Source organism: Miscanthus floridulus, chromosome 8, assembly GCF_019320115.1.
Source record: "Miscanthus floridulus cultivar M001 chromosome 8, ASM1932011v1, whole genome shotgun sequence".
NCBI classification, from domain to species: domain Eukaryota; kingdom Viridiplantae; phylum Streptophyta; class Magnoliopsida; order Poales; family Poaceae; genus Miscanthus; species Miscanthus floridulus.
In genome coordinates, this window is record NC_089587.1 from 201,423,826 (window position 1) to 201,437,943 (window position 14,118).

Sequence of the window (14,118 nt, forward strand, 5' to 3'; positions counted from 1 at the left end):
GGGGTAACGATCGCAAAGACGAGATAACCCTTGATCGGACCCCCATTACACGTGGGAGCTCAAGGAAAGTTGGATTTGCAAGGAGACCGAATGCACAGTCATAGAATGATGGCTTGGATCCTAGGGAGGGGATACGTGCGAAAAAACTAAGGATAACATTTCTAAAACAAGAGATGCTTTCTCCTACTAGTTTCGCTATCGTCTCTCTCGATCTTTAGTGAAAGCCAACCTTGGCAATGGCAAGGGGTCAGGCCTCACTCAGGGGCTAATAAGGGTATATATATATACCCTTTCTGAAATAGTCATCGTGCCCGACCCCTTCCTCACGTTAAAAACCTAGAGGCAAGGTTTGCGAAAACAAACGACTGAGTAAGGCTAGTCGGACTGCAAGAAACCTACGCCCTAGCAGCTATGACACTCTTGCTTACCAGCGTGATCAGAGTTTCTCGCTCGCACCTCGAGCTCTATGGTCTTAACAACAGGAAGGGTCAGAACGCATTAACCCCTTTTTTACTCACAAAAAGGAAGAAAGAACAAATTTATTCAAACGAAATAACAAGTTTGTTTAAACAAAGCATAAGGGTCGAAACTTGTTCACTTATTACAAGAATGACCGCTTGACCTATTTAACTAACTAGCCCCTCTAGGGGAGAACTATGCCTTCTATCCTGTCCGCTAGGTCCTGCAAAAGGGGAGCCACCGTCGTTTCCATCTCCTCTAGCTCATGGACTTCATAACCAGGTGCGTAGCCATGGCTCATCGCCTCCAGATTGATGCTGTCCCCATAATGAGAAGGAGCAATCGCGAAGGACTAATTGACCCCAGCGCGAAGGGCATTCCTCTAGAGCTGGCATACCCGAACTGTGATCTCAATGGCACAAGCCATGAGCGAGTTGGTCCCCTCTGACCGCACCACCTCAAGGTCATCCCAGACCACTCTGAGGGTGGTGCTTAGGATACTGAGCTCATCGCTCTCTACCTAAAGTTTTCTCCTTTCCTAAGCGAGATCCACAGCTAGCCTGGCAGAAACGCTCTCGGTCTCTAGCTTCTAGGTCGTCTCCCTTTCGAGCTCGGCCTAGAGGGAGCTGACTTTCTACTGCACGTCGTTGCGCTCTTGGCAGGCCTAGTCATGCTCTCAGAAAGTTTGGTCGCGTTCTGAGCAAAGCCTCTCCGTGGTTTGGATCAGCACATCCCGCATCTAGGCTCATCCTTTTCTCTAGGGCCACGAGCTTCTCCTCGCCCCCAGCCTCAGATCCCTTTCTTTCTCAACCTCGCTCAGAAGGTCAAGGATCCACTAGAGGGTTTTAGCGTCCTTCTTGAGCAACTCAACCCACTCCTTCCTGACCTTGGTAGCTTCTTTATCATCCTTTCACGACATCGCTGACAGGGCCTCGAACGCCTTCTCAGCCTCGTCAGCATCCCGATGGGCCTCATCCACCCATGATCGAAGATTGGCCACCTCCTTGGCAAGGGTAGTTAGCTCAACCACCCTCTGCTGGGTGGCGGCGAGCTGAGCTGTCACCTCCCCATGTAGCCATGCCTCCTCAACGAGGCAGTCCTAGGTTTCCTTCTGTTGATGAAGGAACCGAGATTTCCCCCGACTGCGAGCTATAAGGGACTATAGGGAGACGATGGTTAGGATACGAAAAGTATATAGAGAAAGAAAAGGGCAAGAAGCAGGGCCAAACCATACCCCAACGGAGGAAACTATAACATCGCGCAATGCACCCGTGGTGTGGTCTAGGGCCTCGAGCATGGACGTGATCCCTACGTCGAAGCTCTCCCACTCCATGCTCTTTGTGTTGTCATCAAGGGTATAAAACATCAATGTCGGATCCTATGGATCCGTCCACTGGAGCAGGGGCTTGCCCCACACGGATGAGCCATTGCCCATCGACGTTAGGGTCAGGGATGACTCCACGCTAGCCCCAAGCGCCGCCCATGATGTTCCTGCTGAGACACCCCTTCGGCGATAGAAGGGGCCAGCGGTGCAAGCATAAACCTCTCTCCCAGCACCACGACTCTCGGGGACCCCTCGGCTGTGTCCCCCTCTGTCCGGACCACGCCTGGAGCTGTCGCTTGGGCCGCCAATGGCACGGGTCGCGCCAATGCCTTGGGCAAAGCTGCGGTCATGCCCGACTATGACCCATGTGTCATGGCCGCTGCCACCTCCACCTGCATCGGCGGGGTCATGACCGATTGCATTGTGCCCGCCACGGTCGGCGCCATGAGCGCAGTCGGTAGCCCCATCAGCCCCGCCATCGGTAGCGGTATCATGGCCGTCACTAGCTGCTCTGCGATGTCTAAAGGCAACCGTTGAATGCCCATGTCCACCTGTCCTTCCGAGAACACATGTGGCACCACAGGTAGCGCCTGACCGGCCGGCGATGCGGTCACACTAGCGCCGCTCCCGCCCAAAACGGGCACGACACCAGCCGATGGCCGCCACCACGATTGGAGGGCGATGCTCTTCTTCAGTGCTAGTGCCCAGGAATTCCGCTGCCTGCCGACACTACAAAGGACGAAAAACACATGTCATGATGAAATCCGACAAAAACAGGAAAAAACAGAGGAATCGATAACTCACCTCGGCGCCATCGGGTGACAGATGCATTTGGGGGACGAACCCCCCAACCCTTGCCCCGCCTCATCGGAACAAGGCGGCTTCAAGCCCGCCCCCTGCTCCTAGGTAGAGGGGCTCACCCTAGGCATCTCCTAGGGCACATTGGTGGAACGCCCCGCTCCCCTTGGCTCTTGGGGCATGACGGCGAGGCCACCCGCCTCTGCTGGCACCTTGGGCGCAACGGCAGAGCCGCCCACCTCTGTTGACTCCTAGGGCAGGCTGATGGTACGTCCTGCCTCCACCGGCTCCCCAGACATATCCTCTCCTCCGTGGGATGAGAAGGGTCCCGATGCCTGCAAGGACGAACTGATGCCTATCAGCGCATCCTCATTCTCCAGGTTGTCCCACTCGATATCGTCGGCTACCATTTCTTCTTCCTCCATCACCTCGTCATCATCACCATCGTCATCGTCATCGTCATCATCATTGTTGGTGTCCTCCCCTCATTCTCACGCCCGCAGCTTTTGCTGCTTCTTCCTCTTCTTCTCCTCCTTCGCCTTCCTCAGCCGCTCGCCCTCAGCGTGATTCATCGCCCTCATCGCTGATTCCCTCGGCAGCGGAGCCGGGTGATCCATGAGGATGAGGTCCCTCGGCTGGTCCCGCCCTTCTCAAAGTTAGTCCCATGGGGTCAGAAAATCAAATGAAGAGAAGGCAGGAGAAAAGGAAACTTACAAAGACGACGTAGCCTAGCTTTGGCCGCATCGGAGGATGCCCCGGCACCAGGTAGACGAAGTCGAGGGCGGCACCTATGTCGTCCCACAAAGGCTCCATCGCCTCCTTGATGCGTTGCGCAATCTTGGAGTTAGGGAGCGTTGCCTCGACGAGCGCCGTTCCGACGAACGACGCCTCAGGTGCCATCGCGTATAGCGGGAGCGCATGCGTCATCAACGGTGACACCCTCCTCACGTGGTAGGCCCCGATGATGCCTGACCCTTTTAGGCCGTTCTCCTTCAGGATGTGGATGGCGGCGATGTGGTCTCAGATCTTCTTCTTGTCCTTCTTCAGCACGCCCCACTTTCTCCATTGCTCTGGGGCCTCTTCGATCAGGCGCTTGGTGAACTCTGGTAGTGGGGCAGCGGTGTCATTCTTGAGGTAGAACTACTGCGAGTGCCACCCCTTGTTGGACGTTGAGAGCCACATGGATGGGTACTCGCCGACCCGATTGTTCCAAAGTTGGATGCCGGCGCACCCCATCGGCATGTGCAGCTCCTGCCTATCACCCTTCTCCCTCTTCCTCTGGAGACTAATGGCGAAGAAATACCTCCACAAGTTGAAGTGGGGGCTGATCCCTAGCAATCCTTCGCATAGCGCAACAAACACTGCCATGTGCTGGATCCCGTTGGGATTGAGATGCTGTAGCTCAATCTTGTAGAAGTGCAGTAGCCCCCAGAGGAATTTGTGGGTAGGGGTCACAAGCCCACGCTCATGGAAGTGGGCGAATTACACCACATAGCCGTCAGGCGACGACGACAAACCCTCATCGCCAGGCAGCAACCACTCCTCGGCCAAGGTCCATGCACAGAGAAGACCACGATGGATGAGGCCCTCCATGCACTAGAAGGTGATGTTGGAACAGCACCACAGATCCATTGGAGGTCGGAACGGATGGATGTGAGCTCAACGGCGGTGGAGATGTGGAGACAGGAAACCTAAGCATTGGCGGCGGTGGAGTGGCTATGGAGACTAGGATGTAGGCGTGCGTATGGAACCTAGAGGGCAAACCCTTTGGTTTTATAGGGGCAACGGGTGCGAGGAAACCAACCGCCCGCCCAGATCTCTGTGCCTGCCATGACTTGTCACCACGTCTCATCGCGGGGCGTGCGCACGCAACCTATGTCCGTGCCCTCGAAAAATGCGCCAGACATTTTGCCTCCCTAAACGGGCGACGACCCATCACAGGTAAGAGGGATACAGAGCTAAAACGCTCCTATGGCCCTTCTAAGCTCAAGAGTTCGAAGGTTGGCCCACCGACAGATTCGACAATTGCTCTGGACACTTTTATAGTGAGGGGTGGAGAGGATGGGACTGCTAGCGGCTAGTACCCAGGCACACGAGTGTTGCGGGCGTCTCGGCCCATGTTCGAGCCTCGGGTGGATTCGATCCATGGGTTTTCCTCGAAGAAAGGCAGAGAGCCCTCGGGACTGATCGAATAGACCTGAAAACTAGCTCGAGATGCCGGGACCCCACTCGAACTAGCCCGTTAACAACTCACCGAGCACCATGGCTCATCCATAGAGGAAAATCATGGTATGGCTCAGCCCCTCCATTTTTATCAGAAAAAAACGCTTGAGGGAAGACAATCACGAAGATGAGCCGACCCTCGACCGGACCCTTGCTATATGCGGGGGCTCGAGGAAAGTTGGAGTCGCAAGGAGACCGAACGCACGGTCGTAGAACAATAGACCCCTATAGGGGTCGAAATCAGGAAAGACCTTTTCCAACCCACCAAATCTCACGGGTATACCCCCGAGAGGCTCGATCACGACGAAAGGGAATCGCCGTCCCCAGGACACGTCATGGGCGACAAGAAAAGGCCAAGGCCCTAAGAGTCCTCCTGTTCGGAAAAGCCTCCGAAGGAGTATTCTACTCCTCCGCAGGCTCGTGGGCTATTGTCGAGGACCAATACTAGGGTACTCAAAGAGGACGAGCTAATGGTCATCAACATTGTTTCAACCGAGCAGTCAAGAGCGCACCTATAGCTCCAACTAACCCCCAGGTGCGCGGGCTCTGCCTCACCAACCTCTAGGGGTGGGCTCCACCTCGCCTGACCCCAAGGCCGCGATCTCCGTCTCGCTTGACCCTTGGGTTTGTGCTCCGCCTTGCCCGACCCCAAGACCGCGGGCTCCGCCTCGCCAGACCCCTTGGGTGCGGGCTCCGTCTCGCCCGACGGGGACCCATACCGCCTCCAACTACTCCAGGTCCAAGTGTATGGGCCTGGGTCAAAACTCTCACACCAAGGAAGAGATTGGCATGCCCCGATGTAACCCGCGGCGACGACGGGCCATACCTGAGGATTCACATCAAGAACATCGTCGGGCGTACCAGTGCTATTCTGCCTAACCCTCGTACGAACACTAACATGCGCATCAGTTCACCATGACGTCCGCCAGGATGGAGTGGAGCGCCATGACCCATGGATGACGCCTGCGTATGGCTCCAGTGATGGACAGGACCACGATGTGGAGCCATCCCTGTTGACATCTACAGGGTCGGTGGGACCCGCATGAAGGATAAGAAGGACCCAACGATCCTGGAGGCCTTCCTCTCTCTCGTTCTTCTTCTTTTCCTCTGCTATAACCCATGCTTTCCCTTGGCCTATAAAAGAGAAAGCAAGGCGCCCTATGAAGGGGATCCTAAAACCGATCGACCCATTAAGATCCGATATAGATCCACATAAAAGCACGACACGAACGCACAGCCGAGCAGCGATCGAGCTCTCAGCACCCACTCACTCCTTTCACCAGAGACTTGTGATTATTTTTCCTCTCTCGCTCGTTTGTAACCCCTACTATAAACTTTTAGTGCTAGTAACACGAGCAACAGCGACGAACTGGACATAGGGACTTTCTGCCCGAACTAGTATAAATCTCGTGTCCTCTAAGCAGACCATCCGAGCCAGACGCGCACTACTAGAAATTTACTCGTCGGTGGTAACTCGAAACACCGACATCCTGTGACCCGCAGCGCCTCCATGATCGCATAAATACGTTGTGTGCTGTCGAAAGTCATGCACCGAGTGGCACTTTCCTGTTTTCTCCCGTTGTTGGCTTCTACCGTTGGTGGGTGGAGCTTGAACTTGGGTCAACTTTTTTTTAAGAATTACACGGTACAACACAGACGTCCACAACACGTACGCATACTCACCCCTATGAACACACGTACGTAAACTCTATCCCTATGAGCATATCCGAAGGACTGAGCCGGTAGATCTCGAGATTCACGAAGTCACCACTGGCGTCTCGCTGTCGATGGGACGTTGCCTACCACTGAAAGCATAGCACCGTTAAATCCTGGAATAAATCCAGAAAAATGCGAGCACCCGTACCAAATCGAGGACTTAAACCCGTATCAAGTTATCCATCTTTTCTACTAGCTATTTCCTTGATATATATTATATTTGATTTGAGGTGCTAGATTGAGTGTGTTAATTAAAAAATATTTATCTTCCAAGTGATCCACCAGTTCTCATCTTATTGTTCCTGACATGCTCTCCATATTGACTCTGTTTTTCAGCACTACTTTTCAGTAAAGGAACAATATTTTTTCTCTCACAACAAATCAGCATCAACATCAGCCAAATTTCAGCAAAACGAACAGGGCCATCGGCGTCCTGAGTGGTGGAGATTTTGAACCCCTCAAAGCATTTTCGGTAGTCTTTCTTAAGCTCAATTTCTAAATTCTCATTTGAATAGCCATTTGGACAAAAATCGCTCTCTATATGTTTTCGCATTTCAACAGCTTCTCTATATGTTGTGTGTACTTTGGAGGGCCATCTTCACTCTACATCTTTGACTAGCGAGAATCGAGGAATAGATGATGATAGTTTTTTCACCAAAATTTTTATTTCTATCCATGATGAAGGCTATTAAGAGGTTCTTGGATTTGCTCTTACCGATGTTTTTTTAATCTTCGTGCTTATAACACATAGTGTTGAATTGTGCCAATCGGAACTACATGACATGTAACAAATAGGCAAAATTTGATCCCAATTCTAACAAAAAAAATTAAGGTGATGAGCTAGAGGAGACCGATTTTGTATGCATGCATGCAGAACTGGCCAAAAGAGTTGGATAAGAGTGAATCAATTGTCATTTGATACAAAGTTTGACTCATGACTAAAGTTTACAATGTTTGGATCTTAAAATACATGCAAGTCGTCCTCTATATAAAAGAAATGGAGGGACGACTCTTCTAAAACATCGCTAGCAAACCTAATCTGTGCATTTACGAGAACTGGTAAAGCTCTAAAGCAGCACGAGAAGCAATGATAACCGATAAGCCTTTTGGTTGAAATGGATCTGATCCAGTGACGCTCATCAGCTCCTCCACAATCGCATCCATGCGTTGTGTGCCGTCCAAAGTCATGCACTGAGTGGCACTTTCCTGTTTCCTCCCGTTGTTGGCTTCTTCTTGTTGCCACCACCACCAGATCGGAGTCGGACCGCCTCTTTTCGCTATTTACCCAAACAAGGCGGACACCCAAACAAGGCGGACATGCTCCTCCGACAGGAGCGACGTCCACGTCGCCGAAATTCCCACCACCGTCCGATCTGTCATCGTATGACCAAGATTGCTTATAGCCGCTTCTGTTAGAATCAGCTTCTTATAACTCTTCGTCGTCACAGTTGCTCTGCCTAGCTTCTGCAGCTTCTCGTCAGGACCCCAACCGCTAAATATATAGCTGGCTCCCGCTTCTCATTCCAGATTCTTCTCCTGGCTTCCTCCTCTCTCCCCATCGGTCTCTCTCTGTCCCGACGCACGGAGGGGCGACAACGGCATGTCGGCGCCGCCGGATGCGACTGCTGTGCGGCGGCGGGCGCCGCCCTCCTTCGCCTCCTCCTCCTCCTTCGTCCAACCTCGGCTGCCTCTCACCTCCGTTTTCCCCTCCCCTTTCTCTCTCTCCTTTCCTTTTGATGGCGTGACCGACCAAACCCTAGCTGCACCATCGATATCCTCGTCACCAAACAAACCGCGTCCGCGTCGAGTCTCTCGGCTGGCCCCGGCTCTGGTGTCTCGCGTCTCCAAGCTACCCGTGCAGCTCCTCCACTCTGCCCCGCCACGCTAATTAATTCCAGCTGCAAGGAGTCACCGCCAGCCAAGACGTCGTAGTGCGCATGTCGTCATAGACACCGCCACCGCCGTTGCCGTCGTCGTCCTAGATCCGACAGCCTCACGAACTCCATTTCCTCTAGGCCAGCCATCCCGGTGTCTCATCAACAGCGGCGGCGAGTTCTTGCTTGCTGTGTCCGGGCGCATGGCGGTGGCCGGCCATCGACTCTTGGTCCTCTTCATCTCGACCGCCGTGGTGGCTGGGCTCACCTCTGCGGCGAATGGTCCTTTCCTGTTCGGTACGACCTCTTTGCTCCGGTGTTTCTTGCTGTCTGTTTCGCTTTCCAGTCTCGTAGCTGATGGGCTGGTTCTGTACTTCTGTTTGCTCTGCATGAGCAGATAGCGTCTTCCATCCGAGCTCTAGATCTATAGGGAGGAGCTTGCTGCAGGCCAAGAATAGTACGTTTCATTCCTTCTTTTCTCCTTTAACCACTTCAACCTGTGATTAATTCGTGGATTGGGTGATTCTGATATGAGATTGGGAGTTATGTGTTAGCGTACCCCTCCATTGATGGCATAACAGTTTGGGTACAAACTGGATTAGACAACCTCTTGGAAGAGGGATGTCTCGAGTTTAGCAAGCAATTTGGATGGAGGAATGGAGAATCGGAATTGCGGAAGGAAGATAGCTCTGAACCTAGGGAGAAGGGCTAGAAGGAGAGGAACCGGAGGAGGAGATGAACAAGACATGTCTCTGTATTCAATTCATTGAATTTTCCTTTCTGATGCAGCTGCTCTTCTTGTGGTGTTGCCCTTCAGCTGGTTGGTCCAGTAGGCAACATGGCCCATGGCACAACTCCAGTTCATACCTAGGATGATTCCTCACATTCTCCTCTCCATAAAAATTGACTTGCCCTCAGGTCGATGCAAAAATGTCAAACCACCGGTATCCCATGGCACTTGTGATTCTTCAGTGCTATGACTTGACCTTGTTCCATTTGTCTTTTGTTCTACCACACCATGTGTCTCTGTTACAGTTTCTTTGTTGCAGGTCATGGCCGAGTCTTAATTTCTCTGCATTGAGGGAGAGATCATGCTAATTAAAGCAAAAAATCAAAACGCAGTATACACCTACTATCCTAACAGGTGAAGCCGCAGCTGTCATCCTCAAAAGTAAGATGTTTGCCATTTTTTATGGATAAAAAAAAATGGGACCATTTAAGTCATGGGAATTCTATGTGTGTTTTTCCCTTTTCCTTTTATAACATCTTCAATTGAGTATTAATTGTTATCACCGCATTTATTTAATATATACGGTTTATAGTTTTGCAAATTTGATATATCATGATAGGTGCCCCCATTGAAAGAAGGGTTGGGGTAGCATAGAGGTTCAGGGGAAATTTTCATGTATGCTTTGGGGTAGCATAGAGGTTTTGAAAATTATGCCTCTGCTATAATTTGAAACCTGTAAATATAGCCTCTGGAAATTATGCCCTGAATTATTATATCACAGCACAAACATGATCTAGAAATTTCATATAGCCTCTTCTAAAAGGGTGTACCCAGTGTAGAGAGCTCCCGCTCTGTGCGGGGTCTGGGGAATTGTGTCAGTGGTAAGCCTTACCCTCGCTTATGCAATGCGATGAGACCGCGACTCGATATAGCCTCTGCTACCAATTCAAAAATATTTTCGCATTAGCTGCACCTGTTTATGCCTGCTTCCTCTTCTCATCTTTTCCTTCCTAATCAAAACATGGCTATTCTAATTGCAGGCACCTGATACCACTAAAATTCCATGGAACACAGTTCACAGACATGCCAATTTCGGTGCACTCACATACAGCATGCACAATCCTCCCTTGTGATAAGTATGTTGATCCTGTGATGCCATTTGTCATCCTATTTTTATTTATCATTATACATGCACACCATCGATTCTTTATTTAACATAGATATTTGCAGATGTCATTGGTTTCATCATTGATATTCAGCCACCAATTCCTATATAATTTCCAGAGGCAAGGACAAGCTAACTACCCTTAGAGAGGTGCTCATAAAGGATCTGTGGTAAGTGTTTTTACCTAAAAAGAGCTCTCAGTACTTGGTCACCGCCTTGCATCTTCATAATAATTTGTTTTTTTTAAATCGACGTATGGGGGAAAAATGCTATTCCCATACTTTGCAAGGACACAAAGCTCCAAGTAACCTTATGGGGGTGCACAAGCTAAGGATTTCAACATTGATACTGTTCGTTGTCTGCTTAAAAAAAAACCCTGTAAGTTTACTCACAAATATAGCAGCTCTGTACACTGCCTCCAGCCTGTATATAACAATGGACACTCGAAAATGTGCTTCCACTTGGTTAGCAGCTTTGCACAGTAATTCTCTTCTGTATTTTTAATATGCTTATCACCACAACTTTGAATGCCCCTGTTTAAGTACCGCTTATTTTCGTAGCTCAGAACCAGCAAACTATCTGAATCCTTATGTGGATGTTCCATGACCATTATAGAGGCGCATGATTTAGAAGCAACCCATCTATGTCCTTCAGAAATCTGTGCTAAATGACTAAGTAGATACCTCTCAAGAACAATTGTTATATATATTTTTCTTACATGTCAAACACTACATTTACTGGTTGCTGCTTACCTGGAAACTACTATATGACTAACAACTAATCTCATATTCACCGATTTCCTCTTCGTACACTACGCATAGTACATCTCACCGTACACTTTGTTACACCCCCGATTATCAATGTTTCCAGATTACTACCCCTTTTTCAAACTCTGGAAATTCCAAGAGCAACAACAGCTACTGACTGAGGACAACGCTCCGATCAAATGGCAAAATCATCAACCTTTGTAGCGCTTATTGCCCAAGGTACAGATCCTCTGCCTCCACCCATTGTGTGATCACACCTTAGGCTTTACTTAACTGGTTCCGCTAAATTCCTTAGTCTGTTACTAATATCTTTTTTACCCTCCTTTTTAATTGTTAGCTATTTCTAGATTGATCTCTCGTGAAACAAAAAAACAGAAAATCTTAATAGTTGCAGCTCTAAACCTACACACGTGTGATGACGTAGGTATCCCTTCCAGATTCATATCTATGATTTCAAATACATGTATGCCATACACAAATTACTGTCAACTTGCAGCATTTGATAATACCTATGACACTGACCTTAACCTCCTACAAGTTCACAATTTTTTATAGTTTACAATAACCTGTCTAATTAATGTTTATTTTATCATAACTAGGTGCTATTTTATTTTTTCCCTATTCCCAGCTGTAGGTATGACTAACACAGGTAAATTCGCGGATATATTAGTGGCTTACATTATCCTATTTTGTCATAACTATATCTTATGAGTTTAGGGAACACACACGAACATAGGTTTCTTTTCACATAACCGTTCGACATATAATGTTCCAATCAGAACAACATACTATTTATCTGCTTTCGTTCAAGATCGGAGATGTCAAATAAAATTAATTGTTTTGGTACTCTTCCTATATTCTACAGGTTGTCCCTAATTCTGTGTCTTGTCACAGGCATGGAGAGATGTGCACACTCCAAATTCAGTGGAGGACCAGCTGGATCCTATCTCAATCTCGCGGCGTGTGGCGTGTATGCGTATGCAACATGTCTGACTTTATCAAAAGTTGTTGCTGTATGCAGAATAAATAGAGCTTCTTGTGTATTTTGTGTATGTATATCTTTGTGCTTTCCATACTACACCAGGAATCAGCTCCACACCCCCTTTGAATTTAACAGCTACTGCGCTTTGTACCCTGCTGCATCAGTAAATGCAGGTGTTCGTATCATAATGTACTCAGCTTTTGGATTCCCCAAGTGGTACACACCATCTGTAATGCATATACAAAGCTCTTTATATATTTATATGTAACTCTTAGATGCTTTTGAGCCCATAAATTAAAATATATCTTCATCTTCTACTATCACACAAAATTATCTGTATTTATGAACGCGCGCTGTATGCAACATGTGTATCTTACCTGTATAAACCTAAAGGTACTTGCTTTGCATGACTAATATGTTCAAATTGTTAAATTGATTTCCTAATGTCGTCCCCATATTAGCTAAAATTCTTTGTTATTGTTTCTTCGTCCCCTCTTCTGTTTCTGTGTACCAAAGAAAATATATACTTGCCAGCATGTAGCTAATTATTTTTGCACCAGCTTTGGTTTCAAAGAATTGCTACAAACTATATCTCACTCCTTCTATGATACGGCCATGTACTCATCCCAAGGCAAGTTTCTTAGTCTATTTATGTACTTCATTCTCAACCTGTTTATTTAGTATTTTAATACATACATTCTCTATTTATGACTACTTGACAATGGCCGTCTTGGCTATAGAGAAATCATCTGCTTACGTTTTATGTGTATAGAATGTTGTGTTGATGCCAAAGAGGTTTCGTGTGTCATCAAAACACCTGCCTCTTCTTTTTTCTTCTCTTTGCGCCAAACTATTTTTATGCGATCTTTTCAGTTTGCTAAGAAAAGAAAAAAGAGGGCTCTGCCTCTGCCTCGGATTTTATCGAGCGCGAAAAGATTGGAAGCAAGGATGTCAAACTGTCTCGGATTTTTAGTGTGGTTTTAGATAGCTCTCTCGGAGATGCTCCAATATATAATCAACCCCAACGATGACCTTCATTCTCTAGGGGGTTTCATGAAGGATGTCAAACTGTCTCGGAGTCCATTGCTTATTTTGTTTAGGCACCTTGGGAGCATTGTGTATTCCTCGCGTGGTGCAAAATAAAACGAGTTGCTTATGTGCGCCTTCTGTGTGTAGCTAATTGTCTTTTCTCCTCTTTCTATCCTGTACCCTGCAGGTCATAATGCTACGTTGAGGGGAAATGCAGCTAGCATACGCATTTATATTGAAGATGAAAGGAAGCAAAGTTGCAATATATTTTCAGAAGACATCCGTGAAGCAATCCAGCAATACTGTTCTCGTGTGTTTACCATCGGCAAAAGTAGAAACTTTCTTTTCCCATTTAGATACCTTTCTCGGTTGTATAACAGTTTAGCACAACATTAAGTGAATATTCTTTACGTTGTCATTCAAACCAACGTTCCAGCTTCTCTATATAACATATGTACATATCAGCTCGATGGATGCACTTCCGTCTAACTTGCGACGCGCGCAAAGACGCGCGTAACATACTAGTGCTCATCATTTCCACTCCACTTGGCACTCACTCGCCCTAGCGGACAGGCACAGCTATGTCCTGGCTGCAGTTGGCCTCGAACAGCTAAAACGTCCACGGACCAGTCTTGTTTAGTTCCAAAAAGTTTTCTAAAAAATTGTTACAGTAGTCATCACATTAAATCTTGCGATACGTGTATGGAGCATTAAATTAGACGAAAAAAACTAATTGCACAGTTTGGTTGAAAATCGCGAGACGAACGTTTTGAGCCTAATTAGTCCATGATTGAATACTAATTGCCAAATAAAAACGAAAGTACTACAGTAGCCAAATTCTTAAATTTCACCCAACTATGTTTAGTTCCAAAAAGTTTTCCCAAAAAGTGCTACAGTAGCCATCACATCGAATCTTACGATACGTGCATGGAGCATTAAATGTAGACAAAAAAAAAACTAATTACACAGTTTGGTTGGAAATCGCGAGACGAACGTTTTAAACCTAATTAGTCTATAATTAAATACTAATTAACAAATAAAAACGAAAGTA

At 47.9% G+C, this 14,118-nt stretch overlaps 1 long non-coding RNA gene across 8 annotated transcripts; it reads left to right on the forward strand.

Annotated features, from left to right (window-relative positions):
• Positions 1 to 8,823: 8,823 nt before the first annotated feature.
• Positions 8,824 to 13,446, forward strand: LOC136477917 (uncharacterized). 8 transcript variants are annotated; one of them, XR_010764147.1, is made up of 6 exons: positions 8,896 to 9,538; positions 10,165 to 10,260; positions 10,355 to 10,459; positions 10,579 to 10,667; positions 11,160 to 11,275; positions 11,951 to 12,759. It is a non-coding gene; the product is annotated as an uncharacterized lncRNA (long non-coding RNA). The 8 variants fall into 8 exon arrangements; XR_010764144.1 differs by adding an exon at positions 8,824 to 8,851 and having other exon boundaries at positions 8,949 to 9,538; positions 10,355 to 11,275; positions 11,951 to 12,756; XR_010764141.1 differs by adding an exon at positions 13,255 to 13,446 and having other exon boundaries at positions 8,880 to 9,538; positions 10,355 to 11,275; positions 11,951 to 12,669.
• The last annotated feature ends 672 nt before the right edge of the window (positions 13,447 to 14,118 follow it).